We start from the raw sequence: 22,083 nt of genomic DNA, 5'->3' as shown, positions 1-22,083 counted from the left end.
AATGTTTTTACTGGTCTGCTTGAAGAAGAAGACAGAGCAGAAAGGCATTCATAAACACTCAAACAAGACGTTGGAGGAACTGACTGCTGCTCTATAAAGACGATTACATCACCGACCACAAGATGGCACTGTGAGACCACATTATCCTGTCCACAGGTGAATTTCCAGTATGGAGCAGAGTCCCACAGAGATTCCACCGGGCACTTACGATGTGCGGTTTGAGGATGAGCTGACATGCAGTTTGTGGACTAGCTAATATGCTAATGTTAGCTAATGAGGTTAATGTGTTAGTTTAATGCTAATGCTTTCAATGCTTTTTAATGCTTTTTAGTGCTAATGCTCGGCTCGTCAGCCTAGCAGATTGGCACATGAGATAAGACCAGATTCCAGGTCAAGAACACCTGGGGAATAACCTGTGTGATTTTCAGGTTGATCACAGGTATTAGCCTAGCATGCTACAATGCTTACAAAGTTTGTTCGTTTGAGTTGATATTTGGGGGTGGCCTAATGGAGGGGCTTGGGTTTTGGGTCACTAGCTAATTTGCTGGGTCCTGCTCACTATTGACACCACCCTCGGGTCAGGGTTACAGGACCTACCCTCTCTGAAAGTGGCTTAATAGATCCTTTTCTCTGGAAACCAGAACAATGTGGGTTTGGGTTGAGGTTAGGTGGTGGCCTCTATGCCACGAGCTATATCAGAGTTTAGTGGGTTTTCAAAATAAAAGCCCCAGTATTTAAAGGGACCAGAGGCATCAATATGTAAAGGGTCCAGCGGCCATGATTGGGCCAACCCTGATGGGCCTGAGTCCAGGGTGCGAGGTCCCGGTCAAGGCTGCTTGCAGCTATAATTAAAATTGACTTAATGATGAAATTGTAATCATTTTCAGTACTGACTGTTTGATCTTGTGAAAATATAGACAATTTCAAGTATGGCAATACACCGTGACCAACAAAAAAAAACTTTGAAGTGTAAATTTAAAGGTTATTACAACAATATTTCACCAGTCTGGTCCACTCAAGATGAAACTGGACTGTATGTGGTCCCTGAAGTAAACTAAATCTTATTTAATAGTTATCTTTTGTACATCTTATATACATATGTATATATGTGTTTATATTGTATACATCTTGTATTGGTTCAGTTATGTGCTTTTAAATAACCATAACATATTTGATGTTTGGTTCGTTCAATATCAACTGGTCCGCCAATTTGTTCTTGTGACCAGTCCCTCCGAAGAGAAGACAACTGTCTTCAGGGGACACTTAGGGCCAATCCCAATTCTATTTTTACCCCTACGCTTACCCCTTAGCCCTCCACCTCCAAAACGAGGGCAAAGGCAGTTTCAGCCCTTAGATTTGGGACACCCCCCTCCCTCTGCTCAACCCCGCCCCCCTCCCTCTGCTCAGCCCCGCCCCTCTCCCTCTGCTCAGCCCCGCCCCCCTCCCTCTGCTCAGCCCCGCCCCTCTCGCTCCGTCTCACAGTTATGACATCATAATACGGCGCCGTTATATCAGCAGAGCTGAGCCTCAGATGTTAGTTGATTTTCCAGCAGGAGCGTCGTCCTGCCGTCCTAAATTCAAGGTGTTGCAGCAGCTTGGCTGCTTTGTTCCACATCGAGGTGAAGAAATAGACGGAGACATGGATTATTCAGTTTCTGTATTTGGACTTCAGAAATATTTCCTCATCCACCATGTGAAAGTGGAGGAGCTTCCTGGTTTGCTCTGGTCCCTGTTTTCAAAACACCATGTTAGAAGACTTTGGAACTCTACAGTGTAATAATAATGTTATAAACAGTCTCTACCAAACAAAGACACACGGAAGCTCCATACGGCAGCCCTACTGCTGCTCTTACTAGTATAAAACACAACAGGTTTATAGAACTTTAGAAGCGTATATATGTGAATCTTACTAGTATAAAACACAACAGGTTTATAGAACTTTAGAAGCGTATATATGTGAATCTTACTAGTATAAAACACAACAGGTTTATAGAACTTTAGAAGTGTATATATGTGAATCTTACTAGTATAAAACACAACAGGTTTATAGAACTTTAGAAGCGTATATATGTGAATCTTACTAGTATAAAACACAACAGGTTTATATAACTTTAGAAGCGTATATATGTGAATCTTACTAGTATAAAACACAACAGGTTTATATAACTTTAGAAGCGTATATATGTGAATCTTACTAGTATAAAACACAACAGGTTTATAGAACTTTAGAAGTGTATAGATGTGAATCTTACTAGTATAAAACACAACAGGTTTATAGAACTTTAGAAGCGTATATATGTGAATCTTACTAGTATAAAACACAACAGGTTTATATAACTTTAGAAGCGTATATATGTGAATCTTACTAGTATAAAACACAACAAGTTTATAGAACTTTAGAAGTGTATATATGTGAATCTTACTAGTATAAAACACAACAGGTTTATAGAACTTTAGAAGTGTATATATGTGAATCTTACTAGTAAAAAACACAACAGGTTTATAGAACTTTAGAAGTGTATATATGTGAATCTTACTAGTATAAAACACAACAGGTTTATAGAACTTTAGAAGTGTATATATGTGAATCTTACTAGTATAAAACACAACAGGTTTATAGAACTTTAGAAGCGTATATATGTGAATCTTACTAGTATAAAACACAACAGGTTTATATAACTTTAGAAGCGTATATATGTGAATCTTACTAGTATAAAACACAACAGGTTTATATAACTTTAGAAGTGTATATATGTGAATCTTACTAGTATAAAACACAACAGGTTTATAGAACTTTAGAAGCGTATATATGTGAATCTTACTAGTATAAAACACAACAGGTTTATAGAACTTTAGAAGTGTATATATGTGAATCTTACTAGTATAAAACACAACAGGTTTATAGAACTTTAGAAGTGTATATATGTGAATCTTACTAGTATAAAACACAACAGGTTTATAGAACTTTAGAAGCGTATATATGTGAATCTTACTAGTATAAAACACAACAGGTTTATATAACTTTAGAAGCGTATATATGTGAATCTTACTAGTATAAAACACAACAGGTTTATATAACTTTAGAAGTGTATATATGTGAATCTTACTAGTATAAAACACAACAGGTTTATATAACTTTAGAAGCGTATATATGTGAATCTTACTAGTATAAAACACAACAGGTTTATAGAACTTTAGAAGCGTATATATGTGAATCTTACTAGTATAAAACACAACAGGTTTATAGAACTTTAGAAGTGTATATATGTGAATCTTACTAGTATAAAACACAACAGGTTTATAGAACTTTAGAAGTGTATATATGTGAATCTTACTAGTATAAAACACAACAGGTTTATAGAACTTTAGAAGCGTATATATGTGAATCTTACTAGTATAAAACACAACAGGTTTATATAACTTTAGAAGTGTATATATGTGAATCTTACTAGTAAAAAACACAACAGGTTTATAGAACTTTAGAAGTGTATATATGTGAATCTTACTAGTATAAAACACAACAGGTTTATAGAACTTTAGAAGCGTATATATGTGAATCTTACTAGTAAAAAACACAACAGGTTTATAGAACTTTAGAAGTGTATATATGTGAATCTTACTAGTAAAAAACACAACAGGTTTATAGAACTTTAGAAGTGTATATATGTGAATCTTACTAGTATAAAACACAACAGGTTTATAGAACTTTAGAAGTGTATATATGTGAATCTTACTAGTATAAAACACAACAGGTTTATAGAACTTTAGAAGTGTATATATGTGAATCTTACTAGTATAAAACACAACAGGTTTATAGAACTTTAGAAGTGTATATATGTGAATCTTACTAGTATAAAACACAACAGGTTTATATAACTTTAGAAGTGTATATATGTGAATCTTACTAGTATAAAACACAACAGGTTTATATAACTTTAGAAGCGTATAGATGTGAAATGCAAGTCCTTCGGCACCCTGTCCTCCTACCCCTCTGTTTAAAGTGTGCATCTGTAAAAGCTCCGTTTAGAGGGCTGAATAGCCCTTCCCCTCACCCCTCCACCTCTGAACAATAGTGACATGGGACACCCCTCAGACTCTCGTGAACACACACATCAAAGGGGTAAGATGAAGGGCTATGGGGGAGAATTGAGACGCAGCCTTAGCCTTGGTTTGTAGGGCATCCCTACTTCAGAGGTTTTACTGTACACCACAACTGCAGAAGACACAAAGCATGAAGACACCCTGCCAGTGGAGAAAGCACCATGTGTCCTGATTGAAGTGACGAGCATCAAGACCTTGATCTGGAGCAGGGAATTCGCCATGTTGTTGTTAGGTGACGTCAAGGAGAGAGTCACAGGGTGATAGGTCAAGAGGTGGGGTGATGACATCACAGAGAGGGTTGCAGGGTGATAGGACGAGAGGCGGGGCCATGATGTCATAATTTTCAACCAATGTCCATCTTGTCTGTCCACACGTCAAAGCTGAGGAGATGATTTCTAATTTCACGACTCTGGAACCAGTTTAAATTTTTTTTTTTATTATTTCAGGCTGCTCATACGCTGCACCTTGTGGACGATCGAACAAAATTGATGGTTACATGAAAGTGTGTTATCATGGTGACGGGACCTGAGCCTCAGTCTGACGCCAGCAGGTTGAATCACTCAGAGCGAAGCGCCGTTTCTTTTCTGCCACCAAGTATTTTCCTCTGAAAGCCTTTTTATGAGAGTGGGCCTCCGGTCTGCCAGCTTTACATGGGGGGGGGGGGGGGGGGGGGGTCTGAGACAGGGTGGGGGCAGGGGGTGGAGGGGTGTAGGGGTGTCAGAGGGGGATGGAGGCTTTGCAGTGACCCCTGATCAGTAAGTGTTTGATGTGTTAGTTAAAGCAAACAGCGAAGCGGCGTCTCGTCCTCAGAGAGACTGAAGCTAACAAGCTCTTTGTGCCTTTCACCAGCGCCTGCAGCCACGGGGCGATTATCCCGTCACCCATCTGTGTTTGCAGGTACACAACAGACCACTGCTCAGCTAATGGGGCAAAAAACGGCTTCTGCAGCCAGACGCTTTTCTTCAGGGCAAAAGACTAACTTTCCTCCTCACTTCTGCTTTTCTTACCTCCAAAGTGTTTTTCTCTCCCGAATGTGTGACACTGACGGTGGTTGACGAATGTTTTAAAGACTATTTTCAGCCTGGAGCCATCAGGTTTTTAACTTTTGTTGCTAAGCAATGTTGGCCAAAACTGTGCCTATTGGTTGGTGCTGGCACTTTTTGCCTGGCAACATTACCTGATTGTGTATTCTGGAGACGGCGGCGGCGAAGAGCCTCCAGTTGCAGCGCAGAGTCTGGGTGGTGTCGGGCTGAACCTCCACCCGCTTGTCTGGCAGCGTCTGGAGGGAAAGACAAAGCAGGAAAGATTGGATTTGGTTGTGAATGAAGTGCTGACGGGTGCAGAGCGGCACCGTTAACAGGTGAAGAGATCAATTAAGAGACGCGCTGACGTGCAGCTTTTAAAGCTGATTGATGCAGAAAGAGAGGAAGATGCGCGAGGGTGCGATGAATCCAGCGGAGACGGAGTGGAGGGAGGTGAAACGCTACTCCAGCTTAGGGTTGAACGTTGCAAACATGCAAATCATCCCCTTAAATTAACAGAAAATGGGAAACAATTTGATACTAATTGCATTAAAGCAGAGAAGAAATAACCTGAGGTTGTCTGTCGTCAAGCTGCAGGATCAATCTGATCAATACACTTCCCTTCATGCATGTCGTGAAACGTCAGTAATTCAGTTTTAAAATGTTATACTGTAAATGAAGTTATTTAAAGTGAAACATGATTCACAGGAGGAATAAAGAAAACACATTTTGACATAATAAAATGACTTAAATATCAGATTAATAAAACATGATAAAGAGCCAAACAGTGGGGACATTGAATCTGACCTCTGACCTCTGACCTCTGTGGAGCGAGTCGTCAGTGACCTGCAGGGAGTTTCCACAGGAAACACCATCAAACCTCACAACTCAACAATGAACAGTGTTAAATGTTAACGCTGCTCTCAGGACCACCAGCAGCTCGTTTCCTTTTGCCCCCCCCCCCCCCACACACACACACACACACACACACACACACACGTTTTCTGCTTTCTTCCATGTTTCATGTGTTTGTCTCATTACAGGAGGAACGATGACACATTTTTCACATCATTACTGTAAATCATTCATTCCTCCATCCATTCTTCACTCTCTTTCCATTATCCATTCATCACATCATCTCTCCATTAATCATCTATGATGATGGAGTGATGGATGAATGGATGAAGGGTGGATTTTTCACCCTCTTCGTGTTCTTTTAGCCGAGACGTAATCACACTAATGATATTTTCGTGTAAATGTTGAAAATATTTCAAATCAATTATTTCTCATGAAAATTACAAGAAAACAAAAAAAAAGGAATTAAGAAAAATAGATTCCCAACGTGAAATCAAATCTAAACCACGATACATAAATATTATCTTTTTGGCCTGACAGTAAAAATAATCCAAGTTTCATATTGTTTTCTCAGAATTAAACAAAAAACTAGAATCTGAGGTTTAAAATGCTCATCTATTAAAAACAGAAGTATAAAATGATTCCATTCCAATAATCTGTGACAGTCCACTGGACTGGTATTCAGACATGCACGTGATTCACAGAGTGGATTAACAGGAACATGGTGGTGAACAGAACACAGTGTGAGAGTGGATGGTTGGAGGGGCCGATGGTGTAAAATGAGCCTCCGTCAGTCTGCCCAGGGCAGCTGTGGCCACGGAGTTCACCTCCATCCAGTATGAGTGAATGAATCATGTAATGTAAAGAGTCTTTGAGTGCCCAGAAAACCGCTATATAAAACATTGTTATTACAACTAAAACAGTCATTGGTTTGATTGAGGTTAATTGGTTTCAGTCAGAGTCGTGGATCAATAGATTCCCTGTGGTGCTTTTAGTCCTTCCCTTTTATAAAACAGAACTTTCTGTGTGATAATCTGTAGTCTCACACTGACCTGTTGAGACCTGCTGCACTTCACTGCTCCGCCTGCGGGGGTCGCTCTTCGTCATATTTTCAGCTCTCAGGGGTGTGTGTGTGTGTGTGTGTGTGTGTGTGTGTGTGTGTGTGTGTGTGTGTGTGTGGTGGTCCTTCATGTTTTATACCTCTGATCAGTTACAAACTGCCCCTCCATCACAAACACCTCCTCCTTCTTTCATGTTCAGGACTAGAGATATTCAAGCGGGGGGGGCGATGGGGGGTGACAGAGTGTAGAGGGAGGTGAGAAGGAGGGTAACGGGGTGTCAGGGGGTGACGGGGTGGGGGGATGTGAGGAACAGGGTCAGGGGGGTGACGGGGTGGGGGGACGTGAGGAACGTGAGGAGCAGGAGGGGGTGACGGGGTGGGGGGACGTGAGGAGCGGGGGGGGTGACGGGGTGGGGGGACGTGAGGAACAGGGTCAGGGGGGTGACGGGGTGGGGGGACATGAGGAGCAGGGGGCTGACGGGGTGGGGGGACGTGAGGAACAGGGTCAGGGGGGTGACGGGGTGGGGGGACGTGAGGAACGTGAGGAGCAGGAGGGGGTGACGGGGTGGGGGGACGTGAGGAGCGGGGGGGGTGACGGGGTGGGGGGACGTGAGGAGCGGGGGGGGGTGACGGGATGGGGGGACGTGAGGAGCAGGGGGGGGGGTGACGGGGTGGGGGGACGTGAGGAACGTGAGGAGCGGGGGGGGGGTGACGGGGTGGGGGGACATGAGGAGCAGGGGGCTGACGGGGTGGGGGGACGTGAGGAGCGGGGGGGGGGGGTGACGGGGTGGGGAGACGTGAGGAACAGGGGGGGGTGACGGGCCTTCATACATGCCCATTGGCTATAACTTTTAGTTGCCCCTCTGCTGCCCCCCTGTAACCCTGTAACCCTGCAGCCCTGCAACTCTGTAACCCTGCACCTCTGTAACCCTGCAGCCTTGTAACCCTGCAGCCCTGTAACACTGCAACCCTGTAACACTGCAACCCTGTAACCCTGTAACACTGCAACCCTGTAACACTGCAACCCTGTAACACTGCAACCCTGTAACCCTGCAACCCTGTAACCCTGCACCTCTGTAACCCTGCAGCCCTGTAACCCTGTAACCCTGTAACCCTGCAGCCCTGTAACCCTGCCCCCCTGTAACCCTGCAGCCCTGTAACCCTGCACCTCTGTAACCCTGCAGCCTTGTAACCCTGCAGCCCTGTAACACTGCAACCCTGTAACACTGCAACCCTGTAACCCTGTAACACTGCAACCCTGTAACACTGCAACCCTGTAACACTGCAACCCTGTAACCCTGTAACACTGCAACCCTGTAACCCTGCACCTCTGTAACCCTGCAGCCCTGTAACCCTGTAACCCTGTAACCCTGCAGCCCTGTAACCCTGCCCCCCTGTAACCCTGCAGCCCTGTAACCCTGCACCTCTGTAACCCTGCAGCCTTGTAACCCTGCAGCCCTGTAACACTGCAACCCTGTAACACTGCAACCCTGTAACCCTGTAACACTGCAACCCTGCACCTCTGTAACCCTGCAGCCTTGTAACCCTGCAGCCCTGTAACACTGCAACCCTGTAACACTGCAACTCTGTAACCCTGTAACCCTGCAGCCCTGTAACCCTGCAACCCTGTAACCCTGCAGCTCTGTAACCCTGTAACCCTGCAGCCCTGTAACCCTGTAACCCTGCAGCTCTGTAACCCTGCAGCTCTGTAACCCTGTAACCCTGCAGCTCTGTAACCCTGCACCTCTGTAACCCTGCAACTCTGTAACCCCGTAACCCTGCAGCCCTGCACCTCTGTAACCCTGCAACTCTGAAACCCTGTAACCCTGCAGCCCTGTAACCCTGCAACCCTGCAGCTCTGTAACCCTGTAGCCCTGCAGCCCTGTAACCCTGCAACCCTGTAACCCTGCAGCTCTGTAACCCTGTAGCCCTGCAGCCCTGTAACCCTGCAACCCTGTAACCCTGCAGCTCTGTAACCCTGTAACCCTGCAGCCCTGTAACCCTGTAACCCTGCAGCTCTGTAACCCTGCAGCTCTGTAACCCTGTAACCCTGCAGCCTTGTAACCCTGCAGCCTTGTAACCCTGTAACCCTGCAGCTCTGTAACCCTGCAACCCTGCAGCTCTGTAACCCTGTAGCCCTGCAGCCCTGTAACCCTGCAACCCTGTAACCCTGCAGCTCTGTAACCCTGCAGCTCTGTAACCCTGTAACCCTGCAGCCTTGTAACCCTGCAGCCTTGTAACCCTGTAACCCTGCAGCTCTGTAACCCTGTAACCCTGCAGCCCTGTAACCCTGTAACCCTGCAGCTCTGTAACCCTGCACCTCTGTAACCCTGCAACTCTGTAACCCCGTAACCCTGCAGCCCTGCACCTCTGTAACCCTGCAACTCTGAAACCCTGTAACCCTGCAGCCCTGTAACCCTGCAACCCTGCAGCTCTGTAACCCTGTAGCCCTGCAGCCCTGTAACCCTGCAACCCTGTAACCCTGCAGCTCTGTAACCCTGTAGCCCTGCAGCCCTGTAACCCTGCAACCCTGTAACCCTGTAACCCTGCAGCCCTGTAACCCTGTAACCCTGCAGCTCTGTAACCCTGCAGCTCTGTAACCCTGTAACCCTGCAGCCTTGTAACCCTGCAGCCTTGTAACCCTGTAACCCTGCAGCTCTGTAACCCTGCAACCCTGCAGCTCTGTAACCCTGTAGCCCTGCAGCCCTGTAACCCTGCAACCCTGTAACCCTGCAGCTCTGTAACCCTGCAGCTCTGTAACCCTGTAACCCTGCAGCCTTGTAACCCTGCAGCCTTGTAACCCTGTAACCCTGCAGCTCTGTAACCCTGTAACCCTGCAGCCCTGTAACCCTGTAACCCTGCAGCTCTGTAACCCTGCACCTCTGTAACCCTGTAGCCCTGCAGCCCTGTAACCCTGCAACCCTGTAACCCTGCAGCTCTGTAACCCTGTAGCCCTGCAGCCCTGTAACCCTGCAACCCTGTAACCCTGCAGCTCTGTAACCCTGTAACCCTGCAGCTCTGTAACCCTGTAACCCTGCAGCCTTGTAACCCTGCAGCCTTGTAACCCTGTAACCCTGCAGCTCTGTAACCCTGCATCGCAGGCATCCTATGCAAATACTGTGTGACGTGCGATCATGTGGTCGGTCCCTCCGAGCGGCAGCAGCAGCAGCCGCAGCAGCCGCAGCAGCAGCAGCAGCAGCAGCAGCAGCAGCCGCAGCTCTCCGCTCTCTGTTGTGTGTCGGTCCGCGATGCTCCACTCGGTCCTCTTCCCCGCGCAGGCTGCTGGTGCCCCGCACCGCTCCACTCTGGATATCCGGGAATAACACGCTCCAGGCGGCCGCCGTTGCCCCAGCCCCGCCAGGTAGGACTGACGAAACTTCTCTTTTTACAACTCAGCGGCAGATTTACGTTCAAGTGACCGCGAAGTGAAGTTATCGAGGCGGCTGGCTGCAGCCCCACTGGCCCGCCGGTCCTCCGCCGGTCCTCCGCCTCTCCCCCTGCCCCTGCCCCGGCTCCCGCTGCCGCCGTGCCGGATGCGGCTAGCGCCCGTGCCTCCCCACCCCGGCTCCGGCTCGGGGACTCCCCCAGGCGGTGGGGGGGGAGGGGGGGGGGGGGTAGCCCGGGACTCCCGGCTGTCAGGTAAGTTCGGGGGCGCGTCAGCCGGGTTTCCTGCTTTTTATTTATTTTGCTGGAGAACTTTTCCCCTCGACCCGCCTCCCCGGAGAGTGCTAGCCGCTAGCCGCTGCCCCTCGGCAGCCTTCAAGCGGGACCCCCCCCCCCCAATCACGGTTCTCCCCCGGGGTGGAGGCAGGCTGAGAGGGGACCGGTCGGGACCGTCGGGTCTCTCCCCCCGGCAGGACGTGGCTGGATGTTTGGCTCCCATGTCGGGGAACGTACCAACCCCCCCCCAATCTCCCCCACACACCCCGACTTTCCCCGTCTGACACAAATCACCGAAAACCCCGCGATGTGTTCCAAAGTGCCCCCGGGCTCGGCTCTCCGCCGCGCGCCGCCCGGGGCTCGGAGGTTCATCCGGGGCTAAGCTAGCAGACAGCCCGTCTGGCTGCCGGGTCATCTGAGGTGACGCCGCCGCGCGCGCACACAAGGCGGCTAACGGGGCTCCGCCGAGCGGCCTGACGGGCTCGTCCAGCCCGCCCGGGTGCTTTGGTGGAGCCGGGGCGGGCAGCGGGGCGGCAGGCGGCCGGGGGAAACACGCCGGTCCTCCGCCGCTGCTGCCGGGGAGCCGAGCCTCCAACAGCCGAGCTCCGCACGCTGCAGCCCGGGGAGCCGCGCCGCCGCGCCGCGGTGACCTGGAACTCCGCTGAGTTCAGGCTTTATGCAGTTTCATGGTTCTGGTCTCAGGATTGATTCTGCTGGAATTATAATTAATTTCTTATTTAATGATTTACTGGTGGTTACACAGTAACATCCACCCAGACTGACCTCACGCGCTGATCTTGTATAACAATGTGTAAAGAAGCGTTCTTTAAATATCTAACTTATGTAAAATGACACGTTTAAATAGTTCTGATATAAACTATATTTGTTGTCACATTTCCCATATAAAACCAGAGTTTAGGTTAAATACATGCTGGTTTACGCAGAAATGCAGTTGTGTGTATTTAACAGTTTTCTGCAGAAATGAACGAGTTAATGTTGAATTAGTATTTCATCCACATGATGTTGATAACTGAAGGCATTGTGTGTGATTGTCCAGCAAAATCCGATCCCTTTTAATTCAGTTTTACACCATAAAATGTCTTAAAACGACACGTTGCCTACAGTAATGTAGGTGTAATTACCACTCTTAATGATTGCTGTCATTAACGCCTGATTCCTCTCAGTTCTTCTTCACATTTTTTATTTAAAATTGACTTTATTTCAGTATTTTCTTACCTGGAAACCTCAAAGCCTTAGATTTATACATTTCACTTCTTCTTGCTCAATTTGTACAAAATGTATTTAATATCTGTGGAATTTCACTTTATATTTATTTCTTAGAGCGATGAGTTTTTCCATGGGAATCATTGTTGGGGTTGTTGGTGAGAACAGATGAAATGGTCTGATTAAAGTGTTTTTGTTAATCCACAAAAGAGCTTTTCACCCAACACAGTCTCATTTTACAGAAATTATCTGTAAAATAAAGTGACGTTTAAATGATGAAATATAATTGTACAAACCTGTTTCTCCTATTTTCACATTGAGAATCAGTGTTTGCAATAATTGAATGACGATTTTCCGCATTATTTCCAGTGGCGTGTGTATTTTTCCTGGTTTCATTCTCACGTCGGAGCAGTTTCTCAGTCCGAGGATCAGTTTTGTTCCGCCGCCTCACGGAAACAATCTGTCTTTTTACTCAGGAATCATTTTGTAAAGTCTAATAATCAAATCTATATGCAGTCATTTCCTGAAAATGTGCATTAGAATCTGATTCAATCCTGATTGACAGAGAAACAAGCTGCAGCTGATCGATTAGAGCTAAATCCACGTCTTGTTCTTACACATTGTAAGGTGGTGCAATGTGACTCATCCTGCAGTTTAACAGACTGGTTAATGAGTTAACTAACACTGGAACACACTGGGCTTTTATACTGATTGAATTGTGGACTTTCTGCCTTCATTCACTCAGAAAAGTCGAATGCAGCTGATGTGTTCCTCACTTTGTATTGAAAATCAGAGTTGAATTTAAACAAATTCATGTTGTATTCAAAGGTGATTAGTGTTGTTGATCAGTAACCTGGGGGACTGACTGACTGACTGACTGACTGACTGACTGACTGACTGACTGACTGACCAGGTTTAGGCTGAACCCTTCAGGAGAAGATCAGAAGTGTTGCCTTCAGACAAACGGTTTTAAACGGATCCAAGCAGGAAAGACGTGAACGTGCAGTCAGTTTGTGCCGTCGGTGTCGTGTCACAGAATCACACTGTGTTGGACTTTGGCTATAGAAAAACAATTCCAGCCTTTTTATTCGTACGCAGTGTTTTGGTTTATTCTGCCTTGTTTGAACAGATCAGTGTGTTTTCATTCACGTTTTCATATAAAGAGGATTCTCTTGAGTTCAGTTCATCTCGCATCGGTTTACACATTTAGGCAGAAATATTCTGCTGCAGCTTATTTTTATTTGCTTTTTGGAACATTTTCCTGCATCTTGTTATATTGTCATTACATGTTTGGATGAAGAGTTTTTTTCTCTCTTTGTATTACTCATATTTTTCAAATGTTGGATGAGAGATACATTTAATTGGATTGATAAACAGATATTTACTTCAATAAACAGAATATTTCACTACATCAGACACAAAACAGTTGAGCTGTTTTTAATGCATTTAATTCAGTTTGATCTCACAAAGTCCAGAAAACAGCTGGGTTGTTTATTTTTCATTTTACATTTAAAATTACTTCAGAGAAAACATACAAATCTAAACTATTACAGTTAAAAGTCAGTTTGAGACAAGGCTGTAAAATAATTCAATATTCCAGTCAAACAGAGAAAATATTGGTTAATGTTCATTTTTTCTGCTCAAAGATTTAATAAAAAGGAAAAAGTCAAAGAATTAATTAAAAAAATGAATAACAATCTGTTTTCAGACTGAGTTTCTATGAGTTCATGTTTACACTGATTTATCTTAAAATAAAAATGCTCTTTATGTGAAATTAAGCCCGAAAAGTAGTTTTCTCTTCAATGTGTCACTTGTCACGTTTATTTTCCCCCAGTCTGATGCATGTCAACACGTTCACACCGGCTTCATGTTGTATGTGATATAAATATGTCCCAGTATCACAAGGTGTGTTAATTTGCAGTGTACTGGCCGGCCCTGCTCTTCTAACTAGGTCAAGTCACGTAGAAATGATCAACAATAACATAAGAGTTCTTTTAAATTGAAGTAAAATAAGTGTTCACCAAGAATTCAAATTTCTTCTCGTTTCAAAAAAGATTGACGGCAATAATATTTTTCCTCCATATTGATCAGAGGAACCTGCTTTAGCGTTTGCCCTCCATGAGGATTAGTGAAGTTTCACTGAGTCGTCAGGTTGCTGCTCTCCTCTGCACACACACTTTGTTTTAACAGCTTTACAACTGTTGGTATTTATTGGGCCCTTTTTCAGTTTCAAGCACACAAAGCATGTTTTTCTTTTCTTATTTGACTCCCTTGTTGAAACTGGACAAGTTCCTAACACTTTTAGTTTTTAATCCATTTTTAGTTTCATCTCTGATTCGCTTTCTCTTAATTTACATAGAAGGTCCACCTGGTACAGCCCTGGTACCTCATGGTGGTACAGCCCTGGTACCTCATGGTGGTTCCCTGGTACAGCCCTGGTACCTCATGGTGGTTCCCTGGTACAGCCCTGGTACCTCATGGTGGTACAGCCCTGGTACCTCATGGTGGTACAGCCCTGGTACAGCCCTGGTACCTCGTGGTGGTACAGCCCTGGTACCTCATGGTGGTTCCCTGGTACAGCCCTGGTACCTCATGGTGGTACAGCCCTGGTACCTCATGGTGGTTCCCTGGTACAGCCCTGGTACCTCATGGTGGTACAGCCCTGGTACCTCATGGTGGTACAGCCCTGGTACAGCCCTGGTACCTCGTGGTGGTACAGCCCTGGTACCTCATGGTGGTTCCCTGGTACAGCCCTGGTACCTCATGGTGGTACAGCCCTGGTACCTCATGGTGGTTCCCTGGTACAGCCCTGGTACCTCATGGTGGTACAGCCCTGGTACCTCATGGTGGTTCCCTGGTACAGCCCTGGTACCTCATGGTGGTACAGCCCTGGTACCTCATGGTGGTTCCCTGGTACAGCCCTGGTACCTCATGGTGGTTCCCTGGTACAGCCCTGGTACCTCATGGTGGTTCCCTGGTACAGCCCTGGTACCTCATGGTGGTTCCCTGGTACAGCCCTGGTACCACCTGAAGAACAGGCACGGCTGACTTCTTCCCTCATGTTTCTGATTTCAAGGAAATAATTGAGTTCTTCTCAATAGTGAATATGGGTTATTGATCCATGTTGAGTCTCTGAGTGCTCCTCCTCCTCCTCCTCCTCCTCCTCCCTCCTCCTGTTAGCAGGGAGGTGGTGCAGGAGGAGGATGTAGTGACTCAGATGAACAGATGATTGTTCAGGTTTCAAACACCTGGAGGATAGTTTTGGCACCTGCACCTCCTCCTTCTGCACCTCCTCCTCTTCCTTCTGCACCTCCTCCTCCTCTCGTTCCTTCACCCAGTGTGTTCCATGTGTTGTTCTGTGAATGTCTGTTCTGCTTCACGATCACTTCTTTTTTCTCTCTTTTCTGTCTCATATTTTGTTGCTTTGTATCGACGGCGTGTCGCATTTTAATCCTGTGATATGGCTGCAGGGATCAGTCAGTCATGCTGCTATTTATTATCTCTCACACACACACACACACACACACACACACACACACACACACACACACACACACACACACACACACACACACACACACACACACACACACACACACACACACACACACACACACACACACAGTCTGAGCTTTTATTTCAGTTTAGACTGTTCACATCGTTAGATTTTTACGGGGGAAAATCACTCGATTTTTGATTGTGACCATAGAGAAACAGAACGGGGTCATTTGGGGTTTGTGGTGCCCTGAGCGCCTGAGCGGCTTTCAGTCATGAGGACCCCTCACAGCTATACCCCCCCCCCCCCCCCCCACACACACACACACACACACTCTTATTTTGCTTTTATTTTATACCCGCTCACACACACAATATCAGTGCTAATGTTGCTTTATGTAAGAGTGTGTGTGTGTGTGTGTGTGTGTGTGTGTGTGTGTGTGTGTGTGTGTGTGTGTGTGTGTGTGTGTGTGTGTGTGTGTGTGTGTGTGTGTGTGTGTGTGTGTGTGTGTGTGTGTGTCCAGGTGCTGTTGCAGCATAGAGAAGGAGCCCAGACTCTGATGCTCCCTCCACCGTACTTCAGGTTGCTGTGTGTTTTGGTGATGATGTTCTTCCACAGTCGGAAATCCAGGAGGTTGTTGACCTGCTCCTCTTTCTCCTGGTCCTCCTGGTCCTCCTGGTCCTCCTGGTCCTCCTGGTCCTCCTGGTCCTCACCTGCTGAAGGGCTGATGTGGTTGTTGTCGGGCGTGCTGCCTGGCTGGCTGTGGTGACGGACCGGTTCCTCTGGCTGAGTTGTTGTGAGATGATTTGCTGGGCAGATGCGTGCTTCAGCAGGAACACCGTGTTCCAGGTGTTCCTGGTGTGAAAACAGCCTCAGGTAAAAACAACCGTGCGTCTTGAAATGAGCCAATAAAGCCGAAGCTGTCACTCTGGTTCCTCCGGCCAACACAAAAGATGCGACTCTTTCTTTAATTCCCTACAACCACACACTAGAGGTTCTGAGGAAGGTTCTCATGTCTGCTGAGAGCAACGTCATGAGGTTCCATCACGTTGACGGTGTCCTGATGTGCACCTGCATCTCCATGGTGCGCTGGCTTCAGTCACACGACGCCGTCGATCCTTCGTCCTTTTGCCTCAGAGGATCAGATTCAAACTCCACACAAGGTTTCAATCACCATTGTTCGATTCTCTTGCTCATGTCTGGTTCTCATTTTTCTAAATTTGCCATTGAAGAACATTTTGTAGCTCCAGAGTTGAACCATGTGGTGCGTTCATACTGTTTTAATTCAATCAAGGCGTGTTCTCAATGCCATGGGAAAGAAAAGTATTTCTTCTTGTGAGCCACGTTTGGAAGGAACTGTCGGCTTTCTTTCCCTGCAGACGGAACTGATCCCGAGTCAGTCTTCTCAGAGCAGTTCTTTCTATTGACCAATGTTAACAACATGTCAGAAGATCAATATGAATGCAACTTTATATTGTTGTTTAACGGCTCTGTTGAGAAGTTGCTCTGGTGTATTTCAGTACTTTTCAGTACCACAGTCTCCTGCCTGTATGGTTCCTCCAGCAGCTCGTCCTAATGACAGATATTCACCCTCAGTAGTGTTGTTTCCTGAAGAAAGCCTAATAAAGTTGGACCGTCCTGAGGTCTGCGTGCCGCTTCAGAGGCTTTTCCACTCTGCCAATAATAACCAGGGGGAACACTGAATACTTGTAATTGTTTGAGCTTTTTTGGCAGGAGGAGGCCTGAATTCATGGAGATTGAATAGTTGGCACCAAAAAGCCGATTCTGTCCAGAAATATCAACGCTGCAAACGAAGCGTAGGTCAAAGCGGAAGACGCAGAGCCGATGATTTCTCACTTGAAATCCAAATAAAAGGACACGTTCCACCACATGTAATGTATGCAGGTCTCCAATCAGACTCAACACAGCGACAGAAAGCAGGGCGAATGCAAATTGGCGTCGTAGATGAAATAAACGGCGCTGTGTCTGCTGTGCTTGTCATCCGCACGCTCTGTCAAGTAATTAATATTAATGTAACGTGAAAATAAAGCCGTCTGACTGCAGGAAGATGAGTGACGTTTCAACACGTACAAACAATCGTCTGCTGACGAGCTGCAGGTTCTCCTGAAGAACTGTCAGAAGTGTTGATCTGAAGCACGGCAGGGGGTCGTGTGATGTCACCAGGTCGTCTGAAGAGTCCTGGTGAAGCTACACCTTAACGTTCAGTGTTTGCAGGGAGAGATCTTCATTCTTTCCCCACTAGTGGAGCGGACTAGTGAGCCATGGCTTTCACTAGTCCTGCAGACTTTGCACTCGTCCTGCACTCAGTCAAATATCTTTTGTTAAACAAAAACAGTTTCATGTTATATTAAAACTAGGATCAGAGAAATGACAATTGATTTTTTTAAATGCTACATTTTGTGTTGCAGGTACATCCTCTTAGAGTTTCTTCCCTCATGGTACAGCAGAAAAGTAGAAAAGGGCTCAGGCTGCCCCCCCCCGTCTCCCTGCTGGGGGGTCACATTGTGCTTAGTCTTCTGAGGCAATGGCTTCTGCAACAACAGCTGGAAGTTCTCCACTTGTTCTCATTGTTCTATGTGCTAGAGAATACTAGAGGATTCATGACTAGTTTAGACCAAGAAGTCAATGATAGTATCAAACATTAAATGATGTTGTTCAGTGTGAGGTTCCACGGCGGACCCCCGACTCGGGATGTGGTCGGCGGGTGTTGGGAGAGAGGATGCGGTAAAAAGGAGAAGGTCGACGGTGTTTACAAAAATAAACTTACATTTATTTTGACTTTTCTTTTTACAAATCTTTACAAAACTCTTTTACTTGCTGCCTCACAACAGGCCAGCAGACACAGACTCACGTACTCTCAGTCTCTCAGTCACTGACAGCGGGCCTCTTTAAATAGGCCCAGCCCCACCATGCGTTTAGCCAATCAGAACGTGCTGGACTGACACAACCGGCGAAGGGGTGTTTAACTGATCCTAAATTAACCCAACCAAAGAAATACATGAATAAAGTACACATACATCAAACAAGCATACTTATCTACAAAATATATACATTATATTAATGTGATACATCACCCAGTCCCCACTATACATATTTACACCCCAAAAATACAAACAGTGCACCCCTACACCCAGTGGACTGTTCCACCTGCCGTCAGCCCACTGAAATACAGCTCCTTCAGCGGCGCGCGCTCCGCCGAGGACCCGGAAGTGCGTGAGGTGAGCTGTGTTCAACGTGAGAAAGGGCTGTCACTTTCTCACATTCAGTAACCAGGGTCACAATAAAGACCAACTGATGCATCAGAGTTCAGTAATGTAGAACACAAACTGACAAAATGTGGATCCAGTTTGTCTCTAGAATATTTTGTATTGAAGCACAATTCATGAACATTGAAATGTTCTTAATTCAGGTGTCTGATGGAGGGACAGCTTCAGGAACTTGCTCCGCTACCTTGCAGTAGGGAAGCATTGATCCTCTTGTCAAATTGTAGGACCAGTTGATATTGAACAAACCAAACATCAAATATGTTATGATTATATACAAACTGAACCAGTACAATGATGTATGCAATATATCTACATATATACACATGCATATAAGATGTCTACAAGATGATTATTAAATAAGGTTTAATGTACTTCAGGGACCACAGACAGTCCAGTTTCCTCCTGAGTGACCAGACTGCTGACATGTTGCTATAATAACCTTTACATTTAATTCAAACTTTTCTTTGTTGTGTCACAGTGTTTGGAATGAAATAGTCTCTATATTAACATGATCAAACAGCGGTATGCAGCAGTTAGCTAAAGCGTGATCAGAGCCAAGTGTGGTGCGTTTCCTCCAGAAGAGAGGTTATAAAGTGGGCGGGGCTTAGAGCTCCACAGATGTGTGACGTTACAACAGTAACCTCAGCCGGGGCAGGACCTTGTGAATCCTCTGTTGTCGTTTACATCCTCCGCTTTGCATGGTTGTTTTGTTTTGTCTCCCCGCATCCGAGCGTTGTGGTGGCTGGCCGGTTAGCTTGAGTGCCGCGCCGCAACTTCCATGTTGTTTCCGAGAGCGAAGGCCAGTCGGCTCTGGTGGCGTCGCCCCATCGATGCTCTCCGACCGCTCGCCGCTGAGCTCCAGCGCTGCGCCGCTACTTTGTTGCTTTGGAGAGAGCGAACGGCGGCCGAGTGACACAGCCAATCGATCAGGAAATTCATTGTCAACACTTTTAATAATCAAATTTAATGGATTTGTTGTGGCAGCCCTCGGTCAGATGGACCTTCTAGCAGAGACACTCAGGAGTCGGACATCCTGCTGGACTGAGACGCTCCAACACACACGTGGTTCAGCGGGTGACGTGTTCTTCTTCACCACGTGGTTCAGCCGGTGACGTGTTCTTCTTCACCACGTGGTTCAGCGGGTGACGTGTTCTTCTTCACCACGTGGTTCAGCGGGTGACGTGTTCTTCTTCACCACGTGGTTCACTGGGTGACGTGTTCTTCTTCACCACGTGGTTCACTGGGTGACGTGTTCTTCTTCACCACGTGTTTCACTGGGTGACGTGTTCTTCTTCACCACGTGGTTCAGCGGGTGACGTGTTCTTCTTCACCACGTGGTTCAGCGGGTGACGTGTTCTTCTTCACCACGTGGTTCAGCGGGTGACGTGTTCTTCTTCACCACGTGGTTCAGCGGGTGACGTGTTCTTCTTCACCACGTGGTTCAGCGGGTGACGTGTTCTTCTTCACCACGTGGTTCACTGGGTGACGTGTTCTTCTTCACCACGTGGTTCACTGGGTGACGTGTTCTTCTTCACCACGTGGTTCACTGGGTGACGTGTTCTTCTTCACCACGTGGTTCACTGGGTGACGTGTTCTTCTTCACCACGTGGTTCACTGGGTGACGTGTTCTTCTTCACCACGTGGTTCACTGGGTGACGTGTTCTTCTTCACCACGTGGTTCACTGGGTGACGTGTTCTTCTTCACCACGTGGTTCACTGGGTGACGTGTTCTTCTTCACCACGTGGTTCACTGGGTGACGTGTTCTTCTTCACCACGTGGTTCACTGGGTGACGTGTTCTTCTTCACCACGTGGTTCACTGGGTGACGTGTTCTTCTTCACCACGTGGTTCACTGGGTGACGTGTTCTTCTTCACCACGTGGTTCACTGGGTGACGTGTTCTTCTTCACCACGTGGTTCAGCGGGTGACGTGTTCTTCTTCACCACGTGGTTCACTGGGTGACGTGTTCTTCTTCACCACGTGGTTCACTGGGTGACGTGTTCTTCTTCACCACGTGGTTCACTGGGTGACGTGTTCTTCTTCACCACGTGGTTCACTGGGTGACGTGTTCTTCTTCACCATGTGGTTCACTGGGTGACGTGTTCTTCTTCACCATGTGGTTCACTGGGTGACGTGTTCTTCTTCACCACGTGGTTCACTGGGTGACGTGTTCTTCTTCACCACGTGGTTCACTGGGTGACGTGTTCTTCTTCACCACGTGGTTCACTGGGTGACGTGTTCTTCTTCACCACGTGGTTCACTGGGTGACGTGTTCTTCTTCACCACGTGGTTCACTGGGTGACGTGTTCTTCTTCACCACGTGGTTCACTGGGTGACGTGTTCTTCTTCACCACGTGGTTCAGCGGGTGACGTGTTCTTCTTCACCACGTGGTTCAGCGGGTGACGTGTTCTTCTTCACCACGTGGTTCACTGGGTGACGTGTTCTTCTTCACCACGTGGTTCAGCGGGTGACGTGTTCTTCTTCACCACGTGGTTCAGCGGGTGACGTGTTCTTCACCACGTGGTTCAGCGGGTGACGTGTTCTTCTTCACCACGTGGTTCAGCGGGTGACGTGTTCTTCTTCACCACGTGGTTCAGCGGGTGACGTGTTCTTCACCACGTGGTTCAGCGGGTGACGTGTTCTTCTTCACCACGTGGTTCAGCGGGTGACGTGTTTTTCTTCACCACGTGGTTCAGCGGGTGACGTGTTCTTCTTCACCACGTGGTTCAGCGGGTGACGTGTTTTTCTTCACCACGTGGTTCACTGGGTGACTTGTTCTTCTTCACCACGTGGTTCAGCGGGTGACGTGTTCTTCTTCACCACGTGGTTCACTGGGTGACGTGTTCTTCTTCACCACGTGGTTCAGCGGGTGACGTGTTCTTCTTCACCACGTGGTTCAGCCGGTGACGTGTTCTTCTTCACCACGTGGTTCAGCGGGTGACGTGTTCTTCTTCACCACGTGGTTCAGCGGGTGACGTGTTCTTCTTCACCACGTGGTTCAGCGGGTGACGTGTTCTTCTTCACCACGTGGTTCAGCGGGTGACGTGTTCTTCTTCACCACGTGGTTCACTGGGTGACGTGTTCTTCTTCACCACGTGGTTCAGCGGGTGACGTGTTCTTCTTCACCACGTGGTTCAGCGGGTGACGTGTTCTTCACCACGTGGTTCAGCGGGTGACGTGTTCTTCTTCACCACGTGGTTCAGCGGGTGACGTGTTCTTCTTCACCACGTGGTTCAGCGGGTGACGTGTTCTTCACCACGTGGTTCAGCGGGTGACGTGTTCTTCTTCACCACGTGGTTCAGCGGGTGACGTGTTTTTCTTCACCACGTGGTTCAGCGGGTGACGTGTTCTTCTTCACCACGTGGTTCAGCGGGTGA

The 22,083-nt window shown here is 47.1% G+C and overlaps 1 protein-coding gene across 2 annotated transcripts in view; it reads left to right on the top strand.

Annotated features, from left to right (window-relative positions):
* The first annotated feature begins 10,336 nt into the window (after positions 1-10,336).
* LOC308145098 (zinc fingers and homeoboxes protein 2-like) overlaps positions 10,337-22,083 on the top strand; it is a 142,940-nt gene continuing 131,193 nt past the window's right edge. For both annotated transcript variants that reach the window (XM_080516435.1, XM_080516434.1), the window contains exon 1: positions 10,337-10,399. The gene's annotated coding sequence lies outside the window, so the exon portion shown is untranslated. The remainder of the gene's footprint in view (positions 10,400-22,083) is intronic.

The sequence above is a fragment of the Blennius ocellaris genome, assembly GCF_963422515.1.
Source record: "Blennius ocellaris genome assembly, chromosome: 20".
Taxonomy (NCBI): Eukaryota; Metazoa; Chordata; class Actinopteri; order Blenniiformes; family Blenniidae; genus Blennius; species Blennius ocellaris.
The sequence above is the reverse complement of the archived record's forward strand: the minus strand, read 5'-3'. Positions and strand labels throughout refer to the sequence as shown.